The 16,724-nt window shown below is 39.4% G+C and overlaps 1 protein-coding gene across 6 annotated transcripts in view; it reads right to left on the reverse strand.

The window, feature by feature from the left end:
- tanc2b (tetratricopeptide repeat, ankyrin repeat and coiled-coil containing 2b) overlaps positions 1 to 16,524 on the reverse strand; it is a 215,130-nt gene extending 198,606 nt beyond the window's left edge. For 5 of the 6 annotated variants that reach the window (XM_053639923.1, XM_053639925.1, XM_053639924.1 and 2 more), the window contains exon 1: positions 16,300 to 16,524. The gene's annotated coding sequence lies outside the window, so the exon portion shown is untranslated. Of the gene's footprint in view, positions 1 to 16,031 lie in introns of all 6 variants that reach the window. The other variant, XM_053639922.1, reaches the window with a different exon arrangement.
- Between the last annotated feature and the right edge of the window lie 200 nt (positions 16,525 to 16,724).

Consider the following 16,724-nt stretch of genomic DNA (forward strand, 5'->3'; position numbering starts at 1 on the left):
GCATGATGGCTTGTCAGGCAATCCTGAATATTTTCTTGTGGACTGCCAGATATATTTTTCTAGCCTAGTGGACCCCAAACCCAGCGAGCCACAATGGATAAGGTTCATGTTGTCCCGTTTTTTTGGCTCAGCCCACTAGTGGCGAAGCGTCTAGCAGCCATGGGATACAGGGGATTGGAGAACGTAATTCAGTTTGTGAGACTATTCATGATGTTCGGTAGTCCAGAATCCAGGGCAGTCCTGGAGGATCTTTTGGGGGAGCCCTGCCTCAGAGATTAACCCGACGTGCCGTTCACTGCATATTATGGTCAGGCAAACTGGGTAACCTCCTACTCTAAGCCCCAACATGAGATTCACGAAGTGGTCTCACCTGCAGAGCTCCAGCCAGAGGTCAACATGGCGACCTCATCCCCAGAGCTCGAACCTGAGACCCACGAGGTGGTCTCACCTGCCGAGCTCCAGCCGGAGATCAACGTGGCGACCTTGGTCCCAGAGCTCCAGCCCGAGACCTACGAAGTGGTCTCACCTACAGAGCTCCGGCCACAGGTCAATGTGGTGACCTCCTCTCCAGAGCTCCAAACTGAGACCCATGAAGTGGTCTCATCTGCAGAGCTCCAACCAGAGGTCAATGTGGCAAACTCCTCTCCAGAGCTCCAAACTGAGACCCACGAAGTGGTCTCATCCCCACAGCTCCAGAATGAGACCCACGAGGTGCTCTCATCCCCATAGCTCCAGCATGAGACCCACGAGGTGTTCTCATCTCCAGAGCTCCAGCAGAAAGTCAAATTCCTGCTAGAGGTCAACAAGGTGACCTCCCAAGCCATGTTCCTGTTGGAGGTCGAAGTGACGACCTCTCAAGCCAAGTCCCTGTCCGAGGTCGAAGTGACGACCTCTCAAGCCAAGTCCCAGTCTGAGGTCGAAGAGATGACCTCCAACGCCAAGTCCCTGTCCAAGGTCGACGATGTGACCTCCCACGCCAAGTCCCTGTCTGAGGTCGAAGAGACGACCTCCCACACCAAGTCCCTGTCCGAGGTAGACGATGTGACCTTCCATGCCAAGTCCCTGTCTGAGGTCAACGATGTGACCTCCCATGCCAAGTTTCAGTCTGAAACTGATGCCACGACCACCCAAGTTCTCCTTATGCCTGAAACCGACGTCACGACCAACCAGGCTCTGCTCACGCTTGAAACCGACGTCACGACCAACCAAGTTTTGCCACACCCGAGTCTGCTGACACGGACGTCCGAGTTCTGCTCACGCCCGAGTCTGCTGACATGGACGACCAAGCTCTTCTCACACCCGAGTCTGATGACACGGACGACCAAGCTCTGATCAAGCTCGAGTCTGCTGACACGGACAACCACGCTCTGATCACGCCTGAATCTACTGACACGGGTGACCAAGCTCTGATCACTCCCGAGTCTACTGACACGGGTGACCAAGCTCTGATCAAGCCTGAGTCTGCTGACACGGACGACCGAGTTCAACCTGCAGAGTCGATGGAGGATGACGCTCCACCTTCTTGCTCCGCTGAGGACGACGCTCAGTCTCCTGGTTCATGTGAAAACATTTTGCCCAATGGGCCAGGACTGCCGGGGGAGGGAGTGTATTTTCGTGCTTCGGGGGGGTTTGTCACGTCACAGCAAACCAGTGACTACATTTCCCATCCTGCATTGCAGCCTACAAACATGACCGCCATGGACTACACTCTCCCCCCCCACACACACACACGTTCACCTTCTCCGGAACGCTAACGACACACACACCTGTACCCAATCTCACGCACAATCACAAACACAGCATATAAGAGACTTTGTGAACATTTAGACTTTGCGAAGTATATGTTCAGTGGCCTAGTCTCTGTCGTTGTCCAAGCCTTGTTTTCATGATGCCATTCTGAGATTTGACCTCTGTTTACTCTACTGACTTCAATTCTCTGCCCTGCCTAGTTTTGCCTGTTTGCCTGATCGCCTGACCTCTGTCTTTTTTTTGACTACGGATTTCTGCCTTGTCCTTGGACTTTGTTGTTATTAAATCTGCCAAACCTGCACTTTCTTCCGTCTCAGCCTCCATTTCGTGACAGCATTACTAAATTGCACCAGTTTACCTTTTTTTTTTAAACATTTTGTTTAGATGAATTTTTTTTAAACCTTTTTCTGTTTAATACTTTAGTACATTTGAAAGTAGCAACTTATTGCCTTTTACTCAAGTACATTTTTAATTGGATTCTTTTAATTGGGAACTTAAGCTTTTGACACATTATCTGTACTTTCATTTAAGTAGAATTCTCAGTACTTTTTTCCACACCTTTTCCATCAAATACAGATGACTCAGAATTGGCTACCTAGAGAAAAAAGTGCAATATTCCATGTGGAAATCATGACAACTACATAAATAATATTTATTCATCACATAATGAGAATAATGTAGATAGCATTTTAAACTAACTGGATTTTACAGTTTGTTTATCATGTGTGTATTCTCTCTGCTTAGGCCACGTTCTCAGAACCTGCTTCAGATTTGCTCATGCAAGGCACGTGCCAGACTGTACCATTCATAACAACTTACATCATTGTCCTGAATGGTTAACAGTGCCTATATTCTGACTCGCCTGAAACATTTATTCTGATTTTCTAATTCGCTAATTTTAGACTTTGCTGTGCAGGAGTTTGGGTTTGGACACATGACCATCACACCCATAGGTGGTTCTTCCTCAAATTGTTACCACAAAGCTGGAAGCACACAATTTTATAGAACGTCTTTGTATGCAGTAGCTTTACAGTGTCCCTTCACGGGAACTAAGAAGTCCAAACATTTTCCAGCATGATGATGCCCTGTGCACAAAGTGAGCTCCATGAAGACATGGTTTGCCAAGTTTGAAGTGAAGTCTCAAGTGTCCTGCACAGAGCCCTGACCTCAACCCCACTGAACACCTTTGGGGTCAACTCGAATGCCGACTGCACACCAAGCCTTCTCACTTCACACATCACTGCCAGATCTCACTAATGCTCCTGTGGCTGAATAAGCAGAAATCCCCATACCCACGCTTCAAATCTAGTGGAAAGCCTTTCCAGAAGAGTGGAGGTTATAATAGCAGTGTTAATGGTTTTGGAATGGGCACATTTGGGTGTGATGGCCAGATTTCCACATACCATTGGCCATATAACGTATATAATGATGTGAGCAACCACAACATTAAAATGAATGGAATTAATGATCTTCACTCACTTCAAGGGGTTAATTAAATAATTACTGTCAAGTTAAAGAAGACATTAACATTTCTAATAGATCCCTCACATGGCATACTTATAGGGCAATATTCCCATATCTCTCTTTCTACCCTTTCAACACTCCCTTCCCTAGGGGGTATTCAGCAGGAGATCAATTAGTAGCTCATTATGTATTGCATGACTATGTGTCCTCTATTTGCTATATCAAGCATTGAGAGACAGTGATGCTGGTTCCTGCAGTACAGAAGAGCAATAGTTTCAACCAACACCAAAAACAAAAGCATATGAAAGTGGGTTACTTGATCTGATAAAAATAAATGTAATAAAATCACCAGCTAAAAAAAATCTAAGCTAATATAAGATTTCTCAGAACTCCAAGTTTGTAGCAGAAGAAACTCGTCCTATTCAGGACTGATCTTGACTGAACAAAACTGGTGATCAGTGGAAAAACATCATGAAATATACAATATAAAATGCAGCAATAATGTCAGCTGCACCTCTAACCAGATCTCCAGGTAACTAGAAGCCAGATCAGGAGGTCAGAATGAAATCACATTGATCTAATGCATTAAAATGCACTCTCCACCTACCTACAGAATAATGCTGACGTGCTGGCCTCTCTCACTTTAAGGGCGGTTGAGTGGCCTGAGGGAAACCACAGGAGATTATGGTTCCTCCTCACCACACGACACCCACAACCCTCTTCCTCACATCAAATGGAACATTAAGAGATCCTAAAACGTGAAACCTTGCAAACGGAATACCTGAAAAGGGCATACAGACATTTCGCAGGAATATCAAACAAGGCAATGAGCGTGGTGACTGAGAAAATGTATTTTATATGGACTATATATGAACTATTACTGAAAAGTTGGTGCTAAAGAATGAAGAAAAGCAGTACTTTGGAAAGGAAAAAACAGTTAAGGATACAAGAAAATTGTACTCTTTGAGTGGGTGTGTGTGTGTGTGTGTTAAATAAACCAAATGTCTTATACATATGCTACATGCTGGTCAAAAGAAATATGATTCCATTTCACTCAGCCACTTCCAGAATAAACCATAATGGAAGACCATTAAATATGAGACCGGTATTGTAGGTTCTCCAGCTCTGAATGCTATGAACGATGGGAAACATAACTATGCACTGCATCTTTGATGATGGTTGTATACATCTACACATGCATAATATAATGACTGTATTTTAAATGTTGAATACACCTAAAGGTAGAAGTGGCATGGTTAAAAATATCAGTCATTTAACTGCATGTTATACAAGTCATTTGTTTTTATTAAATCCTAAAGAAACAAACCCCAGTTCAGCAGGTTATTAGATTTGTAGACTGAACACATTATTTACATGTTAACGTGCAATATAATATAGCACAGTCATTATGCCATCACCAGTTTCTTTCCTGCAGGATATTGCAATATAATTAAACAAAACAGTGCAATACAATTTTATTTCTACAGCTGAGGTCATAAGTTTACATACGCCTTGCAGAATCTGCAAAAATAAATAAATAAATAAGAGGAATCGTTAAATAGTTTTTTATTTAGTACTGCTCTGAATAAGCTATTTCACATAAGAGATGTTTACATATAGTCCACAAGACACAATAATAACAGAATTTACACAAATGAACCAGTTCAAAAGTTTACACACGCTTGATTCTTAATACTGTGTGTCGTTACCTGGATGATCAGCGACTGTGTTTATGTTTTGTGAGAGTTCTTCACGAGTCCCTTGTTTGTCCTGAGCAGTTAAACTGCCCACTGATCTTCAGAAAAATCCTCCAGGTCCTGCACATTCTTTACTTTTCCAGCATCTTCTGCATATTTGAGCCCTTTCCAACAGCGGCTATATGATGTTGAGATCCACCTTTTCACACTGAGGACGACTGAGGGACTCGTACACGACTATTACAAAAAGTGCAAACATTCACTGATGGTCCAGAAGGCAAGACGATACATTGAGAGCCAGGGGGGTGGAAACTTTTGAACAGGATGATCAGTGTAAATTGTTATTATTTGATAAAAGATACATAAATAAATCACTTTTTAAAAAACAGAGCTGAAATGAACCTGCCTGGAAGGCAACACATGTATTTGAGAAAGATAATTAGGGAGGCAAAATTTCAGTAAGGAGCACATCTGCAATTGATGCTATTCTGCAGATGATTATCATTTTTTTGGTCACAAAGTCTACAAATCTACAATTAGCCACCCTATTAGCCAAATCTACAATTAGCCACCCATCTACTTAGAAGGTCAGAAATGCTAGACCTTTTTGGCACCAAACACTCAAGGTGGATTTGCCACAAAGTATGATTCTACAGTAAACAACCTAATTCACAGTGTTAAGTATGGTGGAGGACGTGATGTGGCAGGAATGTTTTTCCTACAAAGGCCCTGGGAACCTTGCTAGGATGCATCTCAGTATGAACTCCATGAACTAACAAGGATTTAAATGAAATTCTGGCTGTCTCTGCCAAGAGGTTATAACTGAGTCATGTCTGGATCGTCCAGCAGAACAATGGACCAAAATATATATCAAAATCCCACAAAAAATGGTTCAGTGAGCACAGAATCAAGCTTTTGTCATGGTCATCCCAGTCCTCTGGCCTGAACCACACTAAATATCCATGGGGCAAGCTAAAGAAGAGACTCCACGAGAGAGGACTGAGGTCCCTGGAGGATCTGGAGAGATTGAAGAAAGTCTCAGATTCCTCACTCAATCTCATTATAGGAGAAGACTCCTGTACTAAATGCTAGGGTTCCGTAAATTCACTTCATTTAAATTTACTTCAGTGAAAGGTTTTGATTATATTTTCACTATGAGCTTAAGCTATTTAACTACAAAGGCATTTTTAATATATTTTTTGTAACCATCTTTACCAAAGGTGCTCATCATTTTGGAGCGGACTTCAAGTTGGCAAGACACTGCCTGAGGAAAAATGTACATTAAAAGTATATTCGCTAAAAAGAAGCGAACAGTGAGGACAGAACTATTCAGAGCAACATCCTCATATGTACAGACATTACCTTACCAACTTTAAAAATGATTAAAGAACAAATCCTCCCAGAACGATTTGTATATTCAGTGTTATAATCAACAAAATGTTTAATGGTGTCCAACATTTAGTTTTGTATTAAAATGGTTTAACGGTTTTCTATATTACCCACAATGCCATTCAACTAACTGCTGAACTGCACTGCACGAACAAACACTAACACAATTGTAGCTGCACTAGCAATTTTCCCGAGTGACAAAAAAGCAGCACACAACCGCAAATTTCTCACAGGAATAACAAAAATACAGCACCACCCAACAAATAAGCACCAGAAACCTTTAACACAAATTGTTATAAATTTGCAAGTGATAGATGATGTTCGGTTGGAGAACTTGCATACACGATGTAAACAACTGGCAAACCAATGGACAAAAAAAAGAACAACATGTACCAAAGTGAATAAAAGAGGAACGTCTGGAATAAAATAGGAACTGCTCGTGACTCAGAGTAAATCATGTGTGCATAAGTATGCTTGACACAAACACAAAGTGAACACCAGAAAGAAAAACATGTTCTTAACAAGTCAAACTAATCGCCAGCAAACAAGCAGAAACTAAACTAAACTTCCTGTATTATACGTATTAGAAGCCTGATAGAGCAAAAATCTGCTTTGTATGTCAGTTGCAGACTTCAGGAAGCAATTGACTGCAAAGAACAATTACTAAACAATACCAATTTTATTTCAATGATGTTAATTTGCCCGGTTGTTGATTCTTACATACTTCATGCAATACAAATATATACTGACTTGGAAAGAGGAAAGGACAGAAAGACGAAAGCAGGCCAACAAAAAAATTCAAGCTGGTATTATGCACTTCTCGATATTTTATTTCCAATCCAATGCGCTATATAAATTGAAAAGAACAAAACTTATTTCACTGTCCAAATACTTTGGACATTGCATTTTATCTTTATGAATAAAAATCCTCTACTATTTTAATGAAAAGTTAATTGCAACCAGGGCAATCTATATTCATACTGACACCCGAAGAAAATAACTTAATATATTTGTTTCAGATTTAGTTTCATGAAGAAGCAACTCATAAAATGTGTGTGAATCTTGTCAGGAACAGCTGGTAGACTTCAGCAAACCTGAGGTCACGGCAGTCAACGCTAGCACCATTGGGACAGAGTTCACCGACAGCTGCTGACAATCCTGAGACAACTTTGTCATGGAGTCTTCAGGCTCAGCCATGAGGAAAGCGGACCAAATGTGACTCGATTTCTATTCTTACTAAGTATTACGTAACACATTATTACAATTTTAGAAGCTGCCATCAATTCCTCAATGTTCATATTGCTGGATCAATCTAGAGTTCCGTGAGAATTTTCATTAATTCATTTATATTCAGTAACTGCTTTATTTTGGTCAGGGTCAAGGTGGATACAGAGCCTATCCCAGGATCTCTTGGCACAAGGCTGGAATATACCCTGAATTGGACACCAGTTGATTGCGCAGACCAATGCACACACATTCATTCAAATCTAGGGACAATTTAGAGCAGCCAGTCCACCTATTGCCATGTTTTAGGATGTGGGAAGAAACCAGAGAACCCAGAGAAAACCCATGCAGATACGGTGAAAACATACAAAACTCCACACAGTAACCCATGCTCAGAATTGAACCAGAGACCCTGCGGCTGTGAGTCAGCATTGATGCCCACTGCACCACCATACCACCCCTGCTAGATTCTACTATCCATTAATTTCCGATCCTACCTTTCAGAAAGGTTGTACCACAGCTAGCAACAACTTGTGAATTTCCGAAAACTGTTATTGTCCCTCTCGTCATGTCACTGTACACAGCTTCATCTCCATCGGCAACAGTCATCCAGTCACACTTCTTCTCTCAACACTGCTACCTCATAGAAACCATAAAGATAGCTGTGGATGTTCTTCCATTGATAGCCTCAGAAGTGCAACTGCTACGCACGGTTTTGCACTCAAGTCTCCATCATTGAACAGCTGACAACTTCAACACAATAGACTTCAAGCTAAAAGTATAATGAATTCAGAAATAACTCATGAGTTGCTCATAAGCTCACAGGCTCCTGTTTACACAACTGCACTTTTCGACTGTAGAGTATACAGTTAGTTATAGAAGAGAAATTATTTATAATCACACTATACCGTGTCACCCAGATGACGATGGCTTCCCTTCTAGTCTAGTCTTGTTGTTAAATGTCCATTGTTAAAAGCATTTTGCTTGTGGTTTTCTTTGTTCTCCATGCAAGAAACATGCACTTTATTCTGGACGGTTGGTGGAAAATCCAAGAAAACGCAGAGAGAACATACCACGCAGACAATAACGCAAGCTCAGGATCACAGGAACCCTGGAGCTGTGAAGTAGTAACACGACCTTCTTTTAGTTTTGTGATGTGCACTTTAAAAAAAAAATTTGACTTAAACAATTTTGGCATCCTTTTCCTTCAGTTTTGGTGGTGTGTGGTACTGCCACAAACCTACATCTCTGTTTTCTTGATTCCTTCTCTCCCATTTCATCACTGTGACTCATTTCTCTATATAAAGCAAGATTACTTTTCTCCTGAGAACATTTAGAATATCTGTTCAAAAAGGTGATGTGCAACCAGCATATTGTGATTAAAACTGGTCATTTTTGAGATTAGACTCCATTAAAACATTTGCTTCCTCCGCAGTAGCTCTTTGAGCACTCATGATGCAACAAAGTGGGCGTCAAAATAAAGTTCAGCGGGCTTAACGTCATGCAAATTAGAAGCAAGGGTAGCCACAGCAATAGCCTCACAAACAAAGTGACTGCACTCTGTTTCATATCTAAATAGGTATACAAATCAGGTCTAGTCAGCACTACATACTTTTGTGTATCACTATGCAAAAGTAATCCAACGAGGCATGGCTGTCACTGAAGTGTTCTCCACTAAATTTAAAATAAAAATGTTTTCTTTTTCTGTTTTTAAAAATTAAAAAAAAAAGAAAAAAAACAGCACAAATGTAAGTCAGCAAGAAAAAAGCTCCATTACTATCATTGGGCCTCATTTATCAAGATGGATACAACCAAATTTATTTGTAAGTTGTTTGCAGGAGCATTTATGCAAGAAATTTTGGTATTTATCAGCAAAGAAAAAACAAGTTTTGTATCCTACAAGAGCTCCTGGTTTTGTATATATTTACGTATAAGATAAACTCACTAATGTAAACCTCCATTGATAACTGCCATGAATTACTGAATTTTCATATATTTTCATACATCAATTGCCTACAAACGTTTTGTGAAAATGTGAAATTTGGGCATTTCATAGTAATGACTTGAAAGAAAGCAATCTAAAAGAAAGCCATGAATGAACACAAATAAGACTAACCATTCAATTATGAAAAAGAATAGAAATGGCACCCCATCACAAGAGGAAGTGTTAGTTTTTGTGTTAGCTGATGCCATGATTTGGAGGCACTTTTCCACTGTTGAGTTGTCCTTTTGACCTCTTTGTGAGCTTTTCATATTGCAACCATCTGTTTAAAAGGATTCAAGACAAGGATACATTTACATGTATGGCATTTGGCTGACGCCCTTATCCAGAGAAACTTACATTTAAGTCATTTTATACAACTGAGCCTTGCTCTAGAACCCAGCAGCGGCAGCTTGGCGGTGCTGGGATTTGAACTCACGACCCGCTGATCAGAAGTCCAACTGAACAGTAGTCTCTATGACAATTATTTGCGATAAGAATCAGACTGAATGAAAGTGATAAAATCATCACAGTAACATTGTGATGTAATGAGGGTCAGAAATTGCTCCTCACGCTCACCTGTAAACCTGAAGTGATATCACTCTAGCACTATTCTCTTTAAGGACTGATAAAGGTTACATAGCCAGCAGGCCAGATTCAGCCAGTATGTTTTAACTGGCATTTAAAATAAGAATACTCAATGTTCACACTTCATTTGGTTCTATTTTTCCTACATTTCATTATTTGACTGCTTGATGTTGCATGAATGTAATACCAATTTAATTTCGCTACAGAATATGTATTAGAGACAGGAAACCTGGGTCAAATTCACTGTGAATCCTGAGTGATCACCAAAGAGTGAACTGCAAAACACTGCTTTACAGATTTGCATCTCAATGAATAATTGTATCTTTCACATAAGCAAAATAACACATTAGTTTGCATGTTTGCCTTAATGAATATGCAATTTAGGGCATTTCTACCTAGAAGTGCAAAATACAAGCCAATCTCAATGAAACTGATTACATTAGCACCAGCAGTGTGATTTTATAAGCTTCTAATAAACTTCTAAGAAGTAAATCTTTGGAAGCCTGGTTCTGCCATTTGGAGACCAAATAAATGCACTATGGTATTAATTCATTCATTCATGATCATCTGTAACCTCTTTATCCTGATCAGGATCGAGGTGGCCTATCCCAGGAACATGGTTTTGGGAGGTGGGAGGAAACCAGAGAACATCGATATGCCCAGACACAAAGAGAACATGGATTCAGTTATTAATACTTCTTAAAAGGCCTCTATATCTATACTCATGGGGAAAAGTAGGTACATTCTCCTTCAATTCTATCAGTTTTATTTATCAGGGTCTAAATAACAATTGTGTGGTCCTAAAACAAACAAACAAATAATAAAAAAAAAAACACAGAACATATTTCAATATGTAGATATACATACACCCTATAATTCACCTTTAGCAACATTAACATGACGTAAATATTGTCCGTAGGAAATTATCAGTCTCTCACATCATTTTGTGAGTTTTGGCCCACACCTAATTACAACATTGCGTCAGTTCATTGATGTTTGAGGACATTAAATTTATGCACAGGGGTTGAGGTCTAGACTTTGACTTGGCCATTCCAACACCTTGATTTTTTTTTCTTCTTCTTTTAAATTCTAAATTAAAAATGTAGTTAATTAAAACATGGATCTGAAGGAGGGTGTGCTTTCTTTTTCCCCCATGACTGTAAATATAATGTTTCAAAACAACGACTTAATATTAATATGGTAAACGTGCCTAAAGTAAAGACAGCATATGAAAAATTAACAGAACATGTACTCATGTTGACACGCTTATTCTGCATTCATATTGTGCTTTGAGTAGTTTTTCAAAGCCTTACACCGCCCACAATCTGCATTGCAATTAAGCAGATGAGCAATTAAGCATACATGTGGTATGTTTAGAGTTAGACTTCTGGGAGATCACTTTTTTTTTTTTTGTGAGGTCTGAAATTGTCTAATGAGAACAATTAGCACATGCAAAAACCTCATTTAAATGTTATTTCCTTACCCAGGTTTGCATGTGCTGTCATGTACACAATGACTCTCACGCAATTATTGAGTAGCTGTGCACAATTAATCAAACTGCACACTCACAATTCCTTCAGCTTGTTTATTTTATTCATTTATTTTATTCTGACATGCACTTTTAGCTTTGAGCCTTTATATTGACAAGGCGTGTCTTTATAAAACATGTCAACTAAATTTACCACAGGTGAACCTTGATCAAACTCTTATAACAAAGAGTCTAAATACTTATGTAAATGATGTTTTAGTTTGAAATTTATTTTGTTTATGTTTTTTTTTTTTTTTTTTTGCAGATTGGTGAGAAAAACTTGAATTGAAACCATTTTAGAGTAAGGCTGTAATGTAACAACATGACACAAAATTCAAGGGGTCTGCATGTTTTCTGAATGCACTGTATAGGAATGTGGTGTTGAAGGTGTTTCTAAATCACAGTGACATTTATGGGGAATTAATTATTAAAGTAGAAGTCAGATTAAAAAAAAGAAAAGGAATAGAATAGACAGTGTCGAGTGTGGCAATGCAATTTGTGCTTTGTAAATAGATCTCGATCACACTCTCTCTAAAAGCAAAGCAATCTAAAAACACATCAAGACATATTTGCACCCTGACTTTCAAAATCAGTTCATATACCCAAGCATATAAAAAGCTAAAGCGCCCCCTGAGTGTGGCCTCTGATTGGCGGTTTATTTCGGCTTCCATTTCCAATACATCTAAAAAATATGACTTGGCAGCAGCCCACCTCTGCCTCCACTGCTGCCATTTTCTGACCATTTTTTCCTTCTGATAACATTTAGTTTGAGGCAGATGAAGGTAGTGGGAGGGAGAAGACTAAAATATAATGCAGAGGCAGGAAAAATAAAACAGTGAGAGACAGGAAACATGCATCTCTCAGAACAGCAGTCGCCTGTCGAAAGCGAAGCGATCCAGCCGAGTCTGCCACATCAAAGCTAGACCAAACACCATTCACCAAAACACGCATGGAAGGCCGTTTCATTTGAACAATTTACAGAAACAAAGCCAAAAAAAAAAAGCATTAAAAACACCAGTGATGGTGAAACATTTCAAAACAAATCATGATGTGTTCTGTATTACCCAACACCAAATGCCACTATAAAAAGGGACTGTTCACTGGCTATGCCCCCAACAAAATAAGTGTGTGTTATCACCTTGCAGCAGTTCCTGTGCAGTTCCTGTTTGTTTGATGGAATGAGCATGGAAACTAGGCCCAGCCTTACTTGTGTTAATAGATAAAGCTTAAAAGACAACATTCACAGTTGGACTACATATTATACCTACACATTATGGAAAGGTATTGGTGTGTGTGTGTGTGTGTGTTGGGGATATTTGGCTGGTCCCCACAAGGAAAACTACTTGGTTTGTTGGTGTTGGCGCTGTTGTTACTAAAACTGCAGTTTTTAGTAAAAGAAAAGAGCTTTTAAAGTTTTAATTGTCATGAATTAGCTGCATTAATGATTATGTCAATGGTGGTATAGCAAGACAAATGTGTATGGTGTGGTGTGTGTGTTAGAGAAAGAGGGAGTGTGAGAGAGAAGGAGGGATGGAGAGGGTGAGGGAGTGAATGTTGGTGGAAGAAGGGAACTAGATTAAAATGATACTCTTAATGTTAGAGATGGCACAATACCAGTTTTTCTTTTCTGATTGATACCAGTACTGAAACCTTGACTGTCAGATGATCGAGACATCACTTACACAAAACTGCAGCCAATTTAATTAAGTTAAACTCATTCACCCTGCTAAAAAAAAACAACAAAAAAAACAATAGAAACCATCACAGAAATTCTAACGTTTTCCACTACAAATACCATTACAAACACTTAGATAAAACATAGACATACAGTGAGGTAAATAAGTATTGGACGAGTCAAAAAAATTTTCAGTAAATATATTTCCAATGAGGTTATTCACATGAAATTTTCACCAGACATCAGTATTAACTCAAGAAATCCGGAAATATAAAGAATTCACAACATTAAAGTCCATAAATTAAGTTATGTGTAATAACGTGAATGACACGGGAAAAAAGTATTGAACATGTTAAATGAAATGTATTTAATACTTAGTGGAGAAGACTTTGTTTGTAATGAAGCTTCAAGACACTTCCTGTATGAAGAAATGAATGTTCCGAAGTATTCAGGTGTGATTTTGGCCCGTTCTTCTAAACATATTGTCTTTAAATCTTGTTCAATTGGATTCAAATCAGGTGATTGACTGGGCCATTCTAACACCTTTTTTTCTCTGAAACTAATTGAGAGTTATCTTTGTTGTATACTTTTGGATCGTTGTCCTGCTGGAAGGTCCATCCATGTCTCATCTTCATCATCCTGGTGGATGGCAGCAGATTCGTCTCAAGAATCTCCCGGTAAAGGGCTCCATTCATCGCTCCTTCAATTATATGAAGTCTGCCAGTATCATGTGATGAAAAACAGCCCCATATCATGATGCTTCCACGTCCAAACTTCACTGTTGTTATGGTGTTTTTATGGTGATGTGCAGTGCCATTTCTTCTCCAAACATGGTGTGTAGTATGACAGCCAAAAAGTTCAATTTTGCTCTCGTCTGACCAGACTACACTCTCCCAGTATTTCATAGACTTATCCAAATGAGTTGTAGCAAACTTTAAACAAGCTTCAACATGCCTTTTCTTTAGTAATGGAGTCTTGCGGGGTGAGCGTGAGCAGTGGAGAGCACTGCCTGTTGTTTTCTCTGTGACGATGGCACCTGCTGCCTCCAAGTGTTTCTGGAGCACTTTCCGAGTGGTCCTTGGCTCTTGGGCTACTCTTCTGACTATTCTTCTGACTCCCTGGTCAGAAATCTTGTGAGGAGCTCCTGTCTGTGGCCGGTTGATGATGGATGTTGCTTCCACTTGTGGATAATGACCCCAATGGTGCTTACTGGAGGATTCAGAAGTTTTGAAATACGTCTGTATCCGATTCCATCAATATGTTTTGCAACAATAAGGTTGCGAAGGTCTTGGGAGAGCTCTTTGCTTTTACCCATCATGAGATGTTTCTTGTGTGACACCTTGGTAACGAAAAGCCTTTTTATAGACCATCGATTTACTAACGCAGCTGATATTAATTTGCACAGATAAGGGTTATAATTACTTATGGATTTCAGCTGGTTCCTTGCCTTACCTTGCCTTGGAGAACTGCTTTTTCTTAGCATGTTCAATACTTTTTTCCTGTGTCATTCCATACATAACTTTATTTAAGGACTTTAATGTTGTGAATTCTATATATTCCGTGATTCCGTGAGTTAATACCAAAGTTTGGTGAAAATTTCATGTGAATAGCCTAATTGGAAATATATTTACTGAATAAAATGTTGACGCGTCCAATAATTATTTCCCCCACTGTAACATGTCACCAATAGAAGGCAATTAATTACCAGTAGAGAACCACAGGGACCATTACAGTTTCCATTAAAACCAATACAATTCTCATTATATCCATTAAAACCATTTCAAATTCTGTGAGGGTTTCTATTATTTTTTGTTTGTTGTTGGTTTGTTTGTTTGTTTCAGCAGGGCACTTAGACTTACAAATATAATAAAGTGTGTAAAGTATAAATAATGAAATCAACAAAAGTTTACATTTTCACAAAAATGTCAACATTTCCAGATCCGAAAAAAAAAAATGTTTTCCAAATCCAATTTTTTATTACAGTATCAGACTGAATGTCGTTGTTTTTGGCCTCCATTATCTGCTCCACCCTTTCTTGCTGGTAACGATCCTGAGTATCAGATCAGTGCCATCTCTCAATCTCTAATTATTGGTCTGGAGAGTAGAATCAAGATAATGTTGGCATCCCTATTTTCATACGACTCATACAGGAGCAGTCCAACCACCTCAATCAATCGGATCCTAATGCATTTAGTAACCATGAAAATCAATCTGATTTTTTTTTTTTTTTAAGAATAGTGTGTATATACTGGTAATGTTTTTGCCTCATGCATGTTAATAGAAGTATGTGTGAAAAGTTGGTTTTAATTGGTATTTCATTTGACCACTCAGATTTTAAAGACCCAAATAAATAAATACATTTCCTTTAACAAGGCAGACACATTACTTTACCGTCCTCCTCAATGATTACTGATCAATGATTACAGAACCTCCACAGTTATTTCATTTCCAATCTGTGTGTGTGTGTGTGTGTGTAATATATATATATATATATATATATATATATATATATATATATATATATATATATAATATCGTGCTTGTTAATAAATTTCCTGATAAATTCAGGGAGCCAAACGGATCTGTTTACCAGGTGTTTACATTCACCTGTTCAATTTTATAAACAAGCAGCATATTTCAACAGTACAGTCTCCTGCAGGCAGAGCTCGCCATTCACAGCAATTCCAACTCTGAAAAAATGAATTTATTAGACGTTAATCCTTGATAATAACTCACCGGGAAAATGACTCGGTATATGCTGAGATCAGACGGTGAAAGCAGATTCATTTCCTCACATTCACTGCAAAAACATCTGTGGTTTGTCATAGATTCACATCGGCTTTTGCTTTTTGTTGTCATCCCACTTTGACCCACGCTGACACTGTTTCAGACGTATGCGTATGCGTGTATGTGTGCGTGTGCGTGTGCGTGTATGTGTGCGTGTGCGAGTGCGTGTGCGAGTGCGTGTGCGTGTATGTGTGCGTGTGCATGGGGTATCACCTACCTTTCCTGTGTTATTTTTACTTCCTAATCGTCCTTGCTGCACCAGTCCTTCTTTACTGTATTTATGCTCTTCCTCGTCGTTTTCAGCTCCGGACACAGAAAGGCTACACTGTCATCTGCACAAAACCTACTTCGATTTACAATCAGTCCTCCAGATCTTTCTACTCCAGTGGCTTGAAAACGTTCGGTCTGTGTGCTTTAATGTGGTCCATAAATGGTCCATTAATAAAACTCGAAGACGCAGCACCACACACGGGCACGTAAAGCTCTGCCCAGACCGACTGTAAAGTCATGAATTATTCATCACGGATGGGCGGGGCTTGCGCGTTTTTAGCAGGAGGGGGCGGGTTCAAGGTCGATCTCAATCAGCAGTTTGTTGGGAAGGCTTTCAGAGCTCCAGTTGATGTGATTACACATGGACAGTGG

Source organism: Ictalurus furcatus, chromosome 13, assembly GCF_023375685.1.
Source record: "Ictalurus furcatus strain D&B chromosome 13, Billie_1.0, whole genome shotgun sequence".
Lineage (NCBI taxonomy): Eukaryota > Metazoa > Chordata > Actinopteri > Siluriformes > Ictaluridae > Ictalurus > Ictalurus furcatus.